Raw genomic sequence first — 15,533 nt, 5'->3', positions numbered from 1 at the left:
TGTATTCTTCTCTTTGTAGGAGGTCATATTTATAATACAACGAAACCTGAATGGGCAAGTAAATAATAAATTCCTAAATCTATTTGTAGTAGGAAATCAGGAATTAAAGTAAATCAATTACAATTATAATAGGAATTCTTGGTGTGTAAGGAAAGTAAGTCAATATCCACAAGTCACGCCAACACTCCCCCTCACGTTGGTGCATAGATGTCGCTAATGCCCAACTGATCTAGTGAATTGTGGAATGCTTTACTGGAAATCGCCTTTGTCAAAATATCCGCCAATTGATCCTCGGATTTCACAAAAGGAAACTGAAACACTTTAGCCTCAAGCTTTTGTTTAATGAAGTGTCGATCCACCTCAACATGTTTAGTACAATCATGCTGAACTGGATTCTGTGCAATGGCTATAGCAACCTTGTTGTCACAAAAGAGATTCATTGTGGATGTAGGTTTATACCCAAGTTCAGTAAGCAACTTTCTTAACCAAAGAAGTTCACAAATCCCTTTAGTCATGCCTCTGAACTCGGCTTCTGCACTGGATAAAGCTACTACATTCTGTTTCTTGCTTCTCCATGTCACCAAATTACCTCCCACGAATGTGAAGTAACCCGATGTGGATTTTCTATCTGTTACATTACCTGCCCAATCTGCATCTAAATAACCATCAATATTTAGATGACCATGCTTTGAGAACATAAGTCCTTTTCCAGGTGCAGACTTCAAATATCTAAGTATCCGAAGAACTGCATTCATATGGTCTTCACTTGGAGAGTGCATAAATTGACTGACAACGCTCACCGCATAAGCAATGTCTGGTCGAGTATGTGACAAATAGATCAATCTTCTCACTAACCTTTGGTATCTTTCTTTGTTAGTTGGAACTTGATTCGGATATTCTCCAAGATGATGATTCTGAACAATAGGAGTGTCCGCAGGTTTACAATCTAGCATTCCTGTGTCTGTCAACAAGTCTAAGACATATTTCCTTTGAGAGAGAAATATGCCTGGCTGCGATCGAGCCACCTCAATTCCCAAGAAATACTTGAGTCCACCTAGATCCTTCATCTCAAACTCCGTAGCCAGATAGTCTTGTAGCTGTGATATTTCCTGTTTATCATTCCCAGTAATAATCATATCATCAACATAGATTATTAATGCTGTTACCTTCCCTTTTCGATGTTTCAAGAACAGAGTATGATCTGAGTTGCACTGTTTGAAACCATTGTTCTTCATTGCCATGGTGAACCGTCCAAACCATGCACGTGGTGACTGTTTCAATCCATACAATGTTTTTCGTAACCTGCAAACTGTTCCAGTCTGAGTAGTATTATATCCAAGAGGAATGTCCATGTACACATCCTCCGTGAGTGGTGTAGTGGCCAATCCAAATTAGCAGCAAGGGATAATAAGACTCTGACGGTGTTTAACTTTGCAACTGGAGCAAAGGTTTCTTCATAGTCTATACCATAAGTCTGTGTGTATCCTTTTGCCACAAGTCTTGCCTTGTATCGCTCGATAGATCCATCTGCATTGTGTTTTATAGTAAACACTCATCTACATCCTATAATCTTTTTTCCTCAGGGTATAGTATCCAATGTCCAAGTCTGATTTTTCTCAAGGGCTTTCATCTCCTCTTTTATAGCTTGGACCCACTTAGGATCTTTCAATGCTTCAGAGACCTTTGTTGGAATATGGATAGCAGATAACTGATGCACAAAAGCCTTGAGTGGTTCAGACAGCTTCTCAGTGGATACATGATTTGCAATTGGATACTTGGATGTCTTGCCAATATCAGGTGAATAACGGTTTGGTGGCTTCCCACGATTTTGCCTGAAAGGTAATTGATATCCAATAGTTTTATCATCTAAATGCACAAGTCTAGTAGGAGTAGTTACCTCAAGGATATTCTCAGGAGATTGGTCTGTTGGTACTGTTGAGTTAGAGGGGGGTCTTCATCTTGTTGTTCTGTATTGTCTGTAGGTGTGAGACTCGGATCAGAAATATCTTCGCATGGATCAGGTGGGTCAGGCAATTGGTCGCTTTTCGACAGAGAGTAATCTCGTGCTCCAGACTTGGAATGATCAATCATTTCTGTACAAATGAGAATTTCTTTATTTTCCAAGTCGCTCCAATTCTGCTCTTCACTTTGTATCTCCCCCTGAAGTGTAGAAATGGATGATGGGTCATCGAAGAACAGCTCAGATTTCAGAAAGGTCACATCCAAAGTGACATAGGTTCGTTGAGTAGGAGGGTGATAACAACGGTAGCCTTTCTGATGAGTGGCATAATCCACAAAAACACAACGAAGCGCACATGGATCAAGTTTGCTACGTTGATTTTTGTGGAGATGAACGAAAGCCACACATCCAAAAATTCGGGGTGTGAGTACCAAAACAGAAGGCAGAGGTCTGTGTTGTGCAAGCACCTGTAAGGGAGTTTTAAAGGTCAGTACACCAGAAGGCATGCGGTTGATCAGATGAACTGCAGTGACAATAGCATCATCCCAGTTATAGCGAGGAACATGAGCGCCAATCAGAAGTGCTCGGGCGGTTTCAAGAAGATGTCGATTCTTTCGTTCAGCAACACCATTTTGTTGTGGTGTCTGAGGACAAGTCATCTCATAGATAATTCCATGTTGTTGGAAGTAAGTCTGAAAGTCATGGTTGACAAATTCTCCACCATTGTCTGAGCGAAGAATCTGGATTTGAGCATTAAACTGAGTTTTCATCTGTTTGTGTAAGGACTGAAAACAGGAAAACACTTCGTTTTTATTCTTCAGCAAATAAAGCCATGTCATCCGTGTACAATCATCGATGAATGTGACAAACCATCGAACACCAGAAGGAGCAGTGATAGGAGAAGGTCCTCAAACATTAGAGTGAATTAATGTAAATGGAGTAGTACACTTATTCGTACTCAACGGGTAGGGCATACGGTGACTCTTGGCCAAAATACAAGTATCACATGTGAAGTCAGAGTCCTTGAAACCTGAGAATAAATCTGGTATAAGATGCTTCATATAACTAAAAGACGGATATCCCAATCGACGGGGCCACAACCAGATTTGCTTTTGTTTACTATCAAAGGGATGTGTCGCGCTGTTAGCCATGCTGGGACTGAAGTCATCGACATAATATAGCCCCCCTCTCTTAGTACCACGACCAAGAATCTCCTTAGTGTGAATATCCTGAAGCAAACAAAAACTCGGGTAAATGAGTACACAACAATTTAATTGTTCAGTAAGCTGACTAACTGACAATAATTTAATGGATAAAGATGGAACAAGTAAAGTATTAGACAGTGTGAGAGAGGATGAGAGTGCAACAGTGCCAGCCCCTGTCACAGGATAAGTAACACCATTGGCATTTGCAATACAGGTTCGTCGAGGTTGTGTAGTATTCAGAAAATCATCAGGATCAAACGTCATATGATCAGTTCCACCAGAATCAATTATCCAGCTCCTGTAATCAATCTTATCGGAAGTATGGAATCCATAACCAGTACCATTACTAGTCATATTGCATTGTCCTCGATCTATAAGAGTAGCCCACCAATTGGGGTAGCCATGCGATTTAAAACAAGTCTCACAAGTGTGTCTCGGATCACCACAATATGCTCAATTTGGTCCATGTGTCGGGGTCGTTAGTCTAGAAGTCATAATCTGTGCAGCGGAAGATGCATAAGATACAGGTTGAGTAGGAATTGGGATCGGAATCTGAGCCTGAGTCGGGGCCGGAGTCGGAGTCGAAATCGGGATCAAGGTCGGAATCAGAGACAAATTCGGGGTTGGGGTCATCATCGGAGTGGGGGTTGGGGTCGTCTTCGGAGTCGGGGTCAGGGTCGTCGTCGTCATAGTCGGGGTCGGGGTCGGGGTCGTCAAAAAAGGATCCTGATTCTGGATCGGGTTCGAGGTCAAAGTCTGCATCTGTAGGAGCGGAGCCATCTGGGCACTCAACTCAACGATGGTTGGTGGAGAATGAGAGAAGGAGTCGGTGGTGCTACCTCCATGAGGGTTGAAAAAATCATCAACCCCCATAGCAGCAGCGGGGGTTTGAAACTAGAGTCAGCAATTCCAAGATCGCCGCTCTGATACCATGCTAGAATATGAAAACTATGAGAGAATATTTGTTTGTGGGAATTTTATGTGTATTCTTCTCCTTGTAGGAGGTCATATTTATAATACAACGAAACCTGAATGGGCAAGTAAATAATAAATTCCTAAATCTATTTGTAGTAGGAAATCAGGAATTAAAGTAAATCAATTACAATTATAATAGGAATTCTTGGTGTGTAAGGAAAGTAAGTCAATATCCACAAGTCATGCCAACAGTTCTTGCACGCACGGAGATATATGCTACTGGTGGATGTCATGATCATTAACTCAACTGAAAATTGTAGGTAGGAGTAGTGTTTGATGTCAGGGATAGGATCCCACTGATCTCTCTCTCTCTCTCTCTCTCTCTCTCTCTCTCTCTCTCTCTCTCTCTCTCTCTCTCTCTCTCTCTCTCTCTCTCTCTCTCTCTCTCTCTCTCTCTCAGCTTCTTTTAGAGGGAGTAGATATCGAGCGTGCAGAACCACAAGTTGGATCACTCAAACTTATATCTCAACAAATTCAAGTACTGGTCCATCTAATACCTTGCACTTTTGCAGGTAAACCGCAGCTCCCTCTCTAGAGTTTATCAGATAAAGATGTAGCACATAGGCGAAAAAAAAGAGAACAAAAACAATAAAAATTCAGGATAACTCTAACTTTTAGTCTTCTAATCTAAAATTGATAGGCAAAACTAGGGTTCAGTTACGAGGATGGCCTATTAATAAAGGTAATCTAAAAGGAATTTAAGGAAAAGAAAACATTAAAATAGTAAAATATATATATGTGTATTTTTAAAGGAAAAGCTTCAAAAATATATATGATCAAATTGCAAATTTAATACAAACTTACTCATAAGTTCTTACATCGCAGTGTCTATTCCATTTACTATATCTAAGTACCTACAGAATTACATGAAATTTAAATATCAACAGATGCAAAGACAATAAGAGGTTTTATATTTTTAATCAGAGAGGAGAAATAGAAATAAAGCTGAATTTATAGACAAGTGATATGCAAAAAGCATAATGTTATTGCAGTTTTTCAAGGGGCAATAAGGCATGAAAAGAGATCACTAAGTGCAACTATCTGATTGCCGGATCTTGTACAGCAACATAGTTCAACAATGTCTGATTCAATTCCTTACAAAGAAAGAATGTCAGATTCAACCACAGAGCAATCTATAGGAAACCTCGATTTTAATAAAAATGCAAAACCATTTGTGTTGATTATCACGGTGTCTTATCAAAGTACTTGAAAGCCATCCAGAGCAGAGTGTTTCCTTGAGATATGTTGGAGAAACTGTACTGAAAGTGAAAGAAGAATCACTTGTTGACATAATACATACAAGGGGAGCTTGTCTGTGCCAATGTGGGTGGGTGTGTGCTCATGACTGCACAGGCACAATGGAAAATTATGATGACACTGAAGGAAATTAAGGAAACTGTGATCCCTTCGGAAAATATGAATGGAAAATATATGATGACACTGAAGGAAATTAAAGAAACTTTGTATCTGTAGAGGCCCTTTTGCTACTTTAAGGCAGGTATATGTATCTGTCAGTGAGAAAGGAGTAGAAAGACCTTGATGCTTTACTCAATCCCACAGGACAAGTATAGTCTAACTGTTGCACCACTTTTCAGAGATGCGTGAGGGGAAGCTCAATTTGATAATACAGATTAACTCTGAATGTGACTGATGTGGGAAGCCTGGGCACAACCATGACTTTGATACTGGTACTGGTACCTTCTCAAAGGAAGAGATGCAGTCTCAAATGGATGATTTTTGTTTTTGTAATAAGAAACAAAACTTTCCATTAACTAGTCCACTTCTGAAAAAGCTTTACATGAAACCTGCAACATCAACTCTATCCTAAGAGAGACCTAGTAACACAATACCAGAGTTACCAAAAACAGCTGCTTTCCAAAATGATAGAACAGAGAAAGACAGCTCTTTAAACTCCAAAGCCACAGATGCCCGCAAAGAAACTCAAAAGTGAACCCTATCCCATATGCACAAGAAAGAAAAAAATAGAGATCATACTGTTTGGGCTCAAGTTGGCACACCCAACCCAAAATCACAAGGCCCATGCCAATTTTGGGCTGATTTTGGGCAGCCACCAGCATTCCTTTGAAATTGGGCCAAGCATACACCCTCAGCCCAACATTGAAGGCCCCAATCCAGGATCTATCCGAACATAAAAACTTGGGCTTTAGAAAAAACAAAGAAATGAAGAAATCAGCCCATAGCCCCTGGAAAATTTCAAAACTAGGCCCAGCATGATTAAAAAGACCCAAAAATCAGAGGCAAACCCACGTGACTAGTCTGAAATAAACTTTGAAAAGTCAATATTTTCAACTGGGTTGATAAAAGGTTAACTAAAGCAGGCAACTAGGAGGAGACATCTCTGAATCTCTGCCACCAGAAAATCAAAACCCTTTTATATATTCAGAGAAAAATCTGCTCCAAAGAAATGCACTATTTTCAAGAGATAAGCAGATCGCATTTGGGAGATAAGCAAGAAAACAGGGAGTTGTTCAAAACTGGAAAAGCAAACTGACCATCATGGTTGAGCTCTCACAAGGGGCAGTTGGGAATTAAAGAAGGGTTAGGTTCTCTTTCAAAATACAGGGAAGTGACTGTCGTAGGAATTGACCGTTGAGAACTTATCTGCCAAAATTGAGAAAACCCCTTCTTCTTTGTATTTAATAAATGAAATAATCTTTTGAGAGTTTTGCTGCCCATTATTAAAAGAAAGAAACCCTACTCCAAAGCATTTCTTATAAATATAAGAGGGGGTGAACAGGGCAAAGGACTTAAAAAATTCAACAATCAATCAAACAATCAAAAATCAACCAAAGGCAAAAACTCAAAATGATCACTTGATCACTGAGAACCTTCAAAACAAACTAGAGCAACTAAAAGCTCAGATGATCCACAAAAGAAGCCAACTATAGATCAGAACTTCCAAAGTTCAGACTTAGAGAAATAAGTCATTCAAAATGAGAATTCTTTCGTTACAAATTTGGTTCAGAAAAAGTCAAGACAAACAGAGTTTGAGTTTTCACAAATATGAAAACCTCAACAAATTTATGGAGAGCCCTGATCAAGCAGAACAGGTACTACAATGCAGTTCCAGCTCAGTAAGTCCTCAAATCCAGCCAATTCTGCCCCTTCAGATTGAAGAGGCCGCAGTTTTGCCAGTTCAAAAGTCTCCCAAGGCTTGAAATAAAATAAAGCTCCGCCGAAATTAAACTTTGGTATCGATTTACAGCTGAAGCTAAGCAATCGAAGTTGTTGACAGTTCAGTCCAGCACAGACATACTCAGTCCAGCCCGGATCTGAGACTTCTATACATGCATAAATGGGATCCCAGCTTTCTTTTTATTTTACTAGAGTTGATTCTCTCCTTTCTAGTTTCGTAAAGGGCAGTTCTGCCTAAAAACAGTCCACTTTATTATCGTTTATTCTGACCAGAACTACCAATCTTGTACTGGCAGGAAAAGAACTTACTTGGGAGATATTCCTCACCCAAATTCACAATCGGTTGTTTAGAAATCAGTAACTTAGGGCGCAAGTTATCTGTTTCAAAGAAAGTCTGCTAGAGTTTTCATTGCTAGCAGTGGCACACTCACACACTAAAGAAAGCCGACTTGTTGACCAGTCAATGATTTTCAAGGCAGTGGGGAACTTTACCCTTACACCACATGAACAAACCTAAAACGGGTGAACACATACAACCAAAAAATCAGTAACACCACTTACACTATTGCATTGCTGTAGACAATTCCACCTTTCAATAAGCTTAACCTCTCAGGATTATGAACAACAGTGTTAGAGTTTGTATAGGAAAAATACTCTTGCATTTAGTCCTACATTGGAAGGGAGTTGTTTCCTTCCATGGTTTATAAGCACCACACTTTAGAAATACTAATTAGGGTATGGGCCTAGTATAGAGAAAGTTGGGCCTCATCATGGTTTAGGCTTGGAATAAATATTGTCAAAAGATGGGCCTTGGGCCTTGGGATTCGGCCTCTATATATTGACAATTCGTCCAAACCAGAAAAAACAACTTTGAACAGCATTATTGAGAGAAATCATGTCACTATTCGCCAGAAATCAAGTGTGATAGTTTAATCCTGGTAGACAGACTCCTATCGAACTACAATCAAGTGTAATAGTTTGCGAAGGTACCGACAAATATATACACACACATGAAAAATACTATTTTTCCTTCTACTCAGAAGGTAAAAGTTTGGTGTGAACAAAGAAACATGTAATCAATCGATGAAAAATCCTAGCAACACCAGATTAAAATCTCAATACATAGCTTCAGCCTAATTAGCACAAGCAATGAACCCAGCATCTATGATATTACTCTGTGACCACATGTGGCAAAGAACCAATTAAAATTTTACAAAATATAAAAACACACACACGAATCACATCCATGTAAAGAGCTCACTTTGTCAAAGGTTGCATATAGAGATCCGCCAAGACCGCACATGTTAAGTTGCTCTTGTCCGTAAAAATAAAACAATGGTTATGAAGATATTTTGGAAGACTTAAAGAACTTCATATACATTAATGAAACAGCTCTTTTAGAAGTTACAGGGATCACAAAATGTCACATGAATTTAAGAATACAACAAATAAAACAAGTATTTTGTTGTTAGATAACTGAAGTCCAGTACTGACAGGTCACATAGCATCCTTTCTGGAACAGAGGAATGAAATACTAAAGTTAAAAAAAAAAAAAAAAAATACTTACTAGGTGTCGTTAGATATACTTTTTAGACGATCTGAAAGTTTCAAGGATATTCATATTAACACAATTCCAACATTGGGGCTATACCTATCAGAAACAAGTTACAAGAATTGGCTAAGAATCACTTCAATAATTTAATGTGAAACATATGCTTAAAAGTTATAGGTTCCTGATCCATGATTGAGTATAAGACTAAATTTACTGGGATATTTTATCAGTAGAACATGAACAAAGCACATGTAAAACTATTTGGACCCAAATTCCGCACGCCAGCCCATCTAGGTACTAGGCCACAGCAACAACATGGGTGTGGGCTTTGTTTTACCAAAATTGGAAATCAGCCCATGTTGTTTTTGGAAGCCCATACCATTTCGAACCAATTGCAAAAAAAATCTTCACAGGATAAAAGTTAATTACCCACAAAAACCGAATCGGACCGGTTGTGTATAATATTTTTTATTTTTTTATTTTTTTGCAAAATTATTTAACTCTAATGCTATATTTTTAATCTCATAACTAATATTTCACCAAGCTCAACTTCAAAACATCTCTCTTTTTTAGGCCCAATATCTCTCTTTGTATGAAATTAGATCATTTGTAAATTTTCAAACTGAAAAAATAAAATTTTAGTTTGAATTTGTATATAAAAAAAATATATAAAAAAACGGTTTCAAAAAAAATCAAGTCCAAAATCGGAAAAACCAGAATCGGCTCAAATCGAATTTTTCAGTTTCAAAAAAAATTCACTAAAACTAGACCAAACGTGATAGACATCTAACAACACGTCACAGTTACCCCAGCCAATATAGAATGGGGTTGTGAACCTATTTTGTTCAAATTGTCGTGTAGTATGGTCCTTCTATAACTCAATGCTCTCGATCATATTATTAAGGCATGAAATTTATGTCAAGCCCCTAGTGTGATCTATAAGCTCATGTGATTCATTAGAGCGTGATAAGAATCTCCATTCTCGATCCGGCTCACTACTTTGGCCAAAGACTTCCGAGTCACATCTTCAAAGCATTCTCCTTTCTTACCAAAAGTACAGATCCCTTGTCGTACACTCACATGTCTCCATGAATTGATCTTGAATCCTTGTCATGTCTTTGGGTTATGCCCAGAGGGAACACAATGCTTCAACATGGCTAAGGGCATACGACGCTTCCATGAGATAACTTGTGGTGTCTGAGGTCAAGGACTAGTCTACACTATTTCAATTTGAGAGATCCTGATTGACATGTAAGTAAAACTTCCATTCAAGTTTTCTTCATTGATTGTGTTCCATGAATTCATTCTCAATTGAACACTCGTACACTTACCTTAGTTCCTCTGCACAAATGACTCAACACCAGTAATCCTCCTGATTGAGCAAATATAGTGCATGATGGTCATTGTGGATTGTCAATGTCCAGTTGATTATCCTATGACCACGAACTCTAGATGGGAGCATATATAGCACAAAAAGACCTCCTGAACTTAACCTTTTTCATCACATTTCTACATCTCACAAACCATGGACTTATTGGTTAAATAAATAATAAGACTATTACTCAAAACAACATTATGCTATTAATTAATTAGGTGAAATATCCTTAGAGTTTATAATTTATGATTGGCTCTAGGATATAGTTCTAACAAACACTATCCTTTTTCCCTTCTCTTTCCTCCTACTGGCCACCCCACTCCCTCAACTTGATTCCCTCTTCTCCACTCTCCTCAAGAACACATAGCGATAAGACCCCATATTAATAGTATAAAATATAATTCATTCAAACACAAACTATAGCCGCCATATCTATGCTAGATTTGTAAGATAGGGAAAAGCACTGCCTAGTCGCTCTTATAGAAATTAGACGTTTTCAAACATAGAAACCAAGATTAGGGAAAAACCAACCCCATTCCCATCCTCTCTCTCTATCCCCCGACCCAACTTCAATTGCCCATCCCTAACCAACGCCCAAGTCACAACCCCAACTACAACCACTATTCTCCTCCTGCGACAACAAATAACCCAGCTCAGTCAACACCCAATCTAAGCCCATCCTCAATCCATCCCCAACCATCCCATAGTTAGGGGTCCCATTTGGCCTGAGAGCCCATGGATCGAAGAGGGCTGCCCAACCCATCGAGGAAAAGCTTAGCCCAACTCGTTATGGGCTATTGGCCTTCCCGACTCATTGTTCAATGGGATGGTGTCACGCTTTTAACCCGAGGTGGGGTAAAAATCTCGAACCTGATGCTTGAATTGAATGAAATAAAGGTATATACTTGCAGCGATAATACAATCTTTGAATAATACAACAAGTCTTTGTAAAATAAGGTCCAAACTGAATGAAGATGGATCACCTCTGTAATATTAAAATTTGCATGAAAAAAGAAATCTTGTGTTCGCCACTTATATAATCCATCAAATTGGCCCATTGATTGGTGTTTTGACTCTTGCCCCTTGTCTTCATGCCATTCACTGCTACCCTTCATTCTGATTCTTAGGCCTTATAGAGTGAAGTACGTCACCCTTAGGCTCCGTTTGGTTCACAAAATGGATTTGAGGAGAAATCACTTCCCATGTCATTTCCCAAGGAATGGAAATGAAAGATTCATTTCCCACATTTGGTAATATCGGGAAAGTAACTGGGAGATTTCATTTTGCTTCCTTTCCCATGTTTGTTTTGAGTAGGAATGGAAAACAAAGTTTGTATAATTTTTCAATTATACCCATATTAAATCAAATTAAAAAAAATGCATTTAATGATACGTTGTAATTATAAATTGTTCGTAGGGACAAAATAGTCATGAAAATTGTGCATTGAATGTTGGCTCATTTTCCTAAACTTTCCCATGAGAAGGGAAAACAAAACCCAAGTTAAGAGGAGGTCTTCACTTTCCCCCCTACTTTCCCATGTTCCAGGCAATAATTTCTCATGCATGGACTTACCAAACATGGGAAAGCAATTGAATTCCCATTTCCAAGCCTCCTTTCCCATGAACCAAATGGGGCCTTACATCCAATACCAAAATGGGCCACAAGTCCAAACAAATGAAATTACAAATTAATCTAGCCCTAAAAACTGTAGTCAAATTCTACATGTACCAATACATTTGATATGTGCACCCAATTATTCTTTGTGCATTTGATATGTACTTGTGGTTAGTTCAAATGTAAGGATGGAAAAATGGGATAAGACTACTAGATTAAGAGCTTAGCTCCCTCTCATTATTATTATTATTATTTGAATATGAAAAAACATATTGTACTCACTACATCCAATTGTATTTTGAAATACGTCAAAATTATCCTTAAAAAACTATATTGACTATTTCGTTAAAACATGAAAACTAAACTTTCTTTTTGGAAATGAGTGGTGGCCGACACAACTCTAGCCGTGCCTGCCACCATGGGCAAAGGGATCTATGGACTAGAGGCATATGCCCCCGCTCAACTTCTTTTTTAGTCAAACAATGTCTTAATGAATTTATAAACATTGGGGCATTCTCCAATAAGTATTTAAGTTAAAGATTGGTTACATACTTCTAATCTCGATTGTTGAATTGCATCTAATAGACTACCAACACATTTAATGAATGCAATCTAACGACCAAGATTAGAAGTATGTAACCAATCCCTAACATAAAATATTTATTGAAGAATCTCCCTCCAAATATTTACTCAAATTTATAAGTTCCCCCTTCATTTCTTTATGTTTTCCTTCTCTCTGTTTGTTACTATTATGTCTTCCTCTTTCAAATCTGTTAGTCTAAATCAGTGGCGGAGTCATAAATTTTTTACGAAAAGGGTAATATTTAAAAAGCTAAAAGCTAAAAGATAAATAAAAAATAAAAAATTAGACAACCAAATACCCTTAGAATTTAAACAATACTATTGTCATACCCTTTTTTTTTTTTTTTTTTGGTTGCCTAATTCAAAATGACGTCATTTGGTCCAGAACATTAATATATATAGGCGTGCGTAGCAAACAAAACAGCGAAGCCTCTTCGAGACATTTAGTCAAACACATGGTGGGCATCAGCAGAGGAGCATATTCTGGCCTCTCCAAAGGATCTTTCGACAAGGTTTCACCTCCCTTGAGCTTATGTGGTTCTGCCATTGTTCTAAATTTGAAAATGATGTATTGTATAGTTTGAAGTTCTTTAAAATGTTTTCATAACCTTCCTAACCAAATGAAATTTGTTAGTGTGAAAATCTAATAAATTATGTACATTTCATTGAATCCCAATTGCATATATCTTTCTTGTATCAATGATGCTCAAGGCTCGTTTGGTGTGTCGGACTGTACTAACTAATTTATGTCAAATGATATTAATATGTTCTGGAGAGTACTGACTATTTATTTATAATATTATAAGGCGTTTGTTGTTGTTTCAGATAAATAGTTTGACTAAGTTATATTTTGTTTGGTGTTCGGTCGGATAACAACGATCAAACTTTTATATATATATATATATATATATTCTTTGATAATTTAAGTGGAAATTGAAATTTAGATGACAGGAAAAAAAAAATTTGTGAGATACAAAGATTACTTAAACCTAGGACCATTTTGGGAGCACACCAAAAATCTGAACCAATCCAACTATCACCTTCCATTGGTGATGACACAAATTTTTTTGACAACATTGATATGACAAGATTTGTTTCTTCTTTTGTTTTTGCCAAGATCTAATATATTATTGGCAAATAATTCAGATGTATACAAAGTTGCATCCGTTACGCAAACTGATTTAACCCATTGATGGTATGGGCTCACCTTCCGTTCTAACTTGGTACCAATAGAAGTTGAAGCAATATTAGAGAAATCAAAATTTGCTGGACAAAGTTTGACATGAAATTCTTGAATAGCCTTGCAGGACCATGATTGGATCCTAGAAAACTAAGATTAAAAAGTAAACAATACAAGTCTTATGTTGATTTCATATACCCAATATATATGCATCTCAAACATCTTTAGAATCAATATGGAGGTTCTCAAAACTTGAAAGAAGGTAAACAAAACCCTATTTGAAGAAAAACACTGCGCCCAAAAACTACACAAAAATTTAATAAAATCTATTGAATAAATATAAAAGAAATAGTAAGAAGAGATAATCATACACCACAGAAGAGGAAATATATAAAGAAAGAGAAGATGAAGACAGACATAAGAAGAAAGAAGAAGCATATCGGAGAGAGTATGAGAGAGAATGAAGAGAATAACATGTGAAGAAGATAGCATACAAGAACTCTAGGAGAAGAAGATGAAAAGAGTGTGATTTTTCAAGTAGAAAATGTGTTTTCTTTTTCCCTAGCCTTGTAATTAAGCATGTATTATCTAAACCGATGTGCGTGGGTTGTATTAGTTAGTCAGATAAGGAGAGTATTAAAAATTCAACCCGTTTAATACAGTCACGCAATTAAATAATACAAATTGACACCAAACAATTGACATGGATTATTTACTCCTATCCAGAGTCTAATACGATGTACCAAATATACCCTCAGATTATTAATGAAATTAGGAATTTATACCTAGTAAGGAAAACTTTCCACCCGAAGAATAATAGCTTTCATTATCGAAGGAGAGAGAGGGCCCTATCCAATTGAGTTTGATAATGTGACACCTTAAAATTGAATGGCAGGAAAACGTTTTAAAACACTTCACTTGCACTGTTGTACTGTTGAACTGTTGCACATATATATCTCTCATAGAATTCTTAAATAAACATAAATAAAAATAAAAGTAGAAATTGAAACCCTACAATGGATGGCCGCATGTGTAGACAGGATGAAGATGAGCAAATCGGAATTGGATTTAGGAGATAACACATAGTAATTGGCAATACCCCATAGTCAAGATTCTCATGCTCCTTTGTCTCATTGTGGTTTTTATCTCATCTTTCCCACACATATCACATATCATATTTCATATTTCATATGTATTGGCTTTCGGTCGTATCAACCTCAAATAATGGTGTGGGGTTTTGGTGGAGCACTTCAAATCCCCACCCACAAGACCTGCTTGTCCCATTTCAACTCATGCATATGGTAAACTGTGCATCAAGCTCAATCAACAATTTTACTTTTTTTTCTTTTTCCTTTTCTTTTTCAATTTCACCTTCTTTTTTTTTGGCTTTTGCATGAATGAAATTTGGACTTTGAGAACTTTGTGGGTCATTGCCACTAACTTTGAGAACCACTTTTTATTTATTTATAAGTTTTTCCAAGTTCCTCTAAGTCAAGCAGATCGGCTTAAGTTCTTAATATATTAGATTTTTGATTGATTATTGGGTGGACATCTGATTCCATAGAAGACTAGGATATTTTTTTTGAGGTAGAAGATATGCACTTCTAGAAATTCAACTACTTGTACGCCTATCACAATATTTGGTGTTTTTTCAAATCATTAGCTTAGTAGAAGTTTGACGACTAGAATTGGATTTAATTATGAGGTAAAATTGAATTGCATTGGATTATATTGGATTGGAAATAATAATCCTAATCCAATCGATGTGTTAGAGACTATACATGATTAAGGTGTTGAATTAATTGAAACGTTCTATTACATGATTTGGGTATGATTTATACGTAATATAATCCATGTTATTTTTTAGGACACAAAACATTTGACTAGGATTATGAGATCATATCCAACTACATAATCTAACTCACCAGACGAAG

This window comes from Prunus persica, chromosome G6, assembly GCF_000346465.2.
Source record: "Prunus persica cultivar Lovell chromosome G6, Prunus_persica_NCBIv2, whole genome shotgun sequence".
NCBI lineage: Eukaryota > Viridiplantae > Streptophyta > Magnoliopsida > Rosales > Rosaceae > Prunus > Prunus persica.
This window is presented reverse-complemented; position numbering follows the sequence as displayed.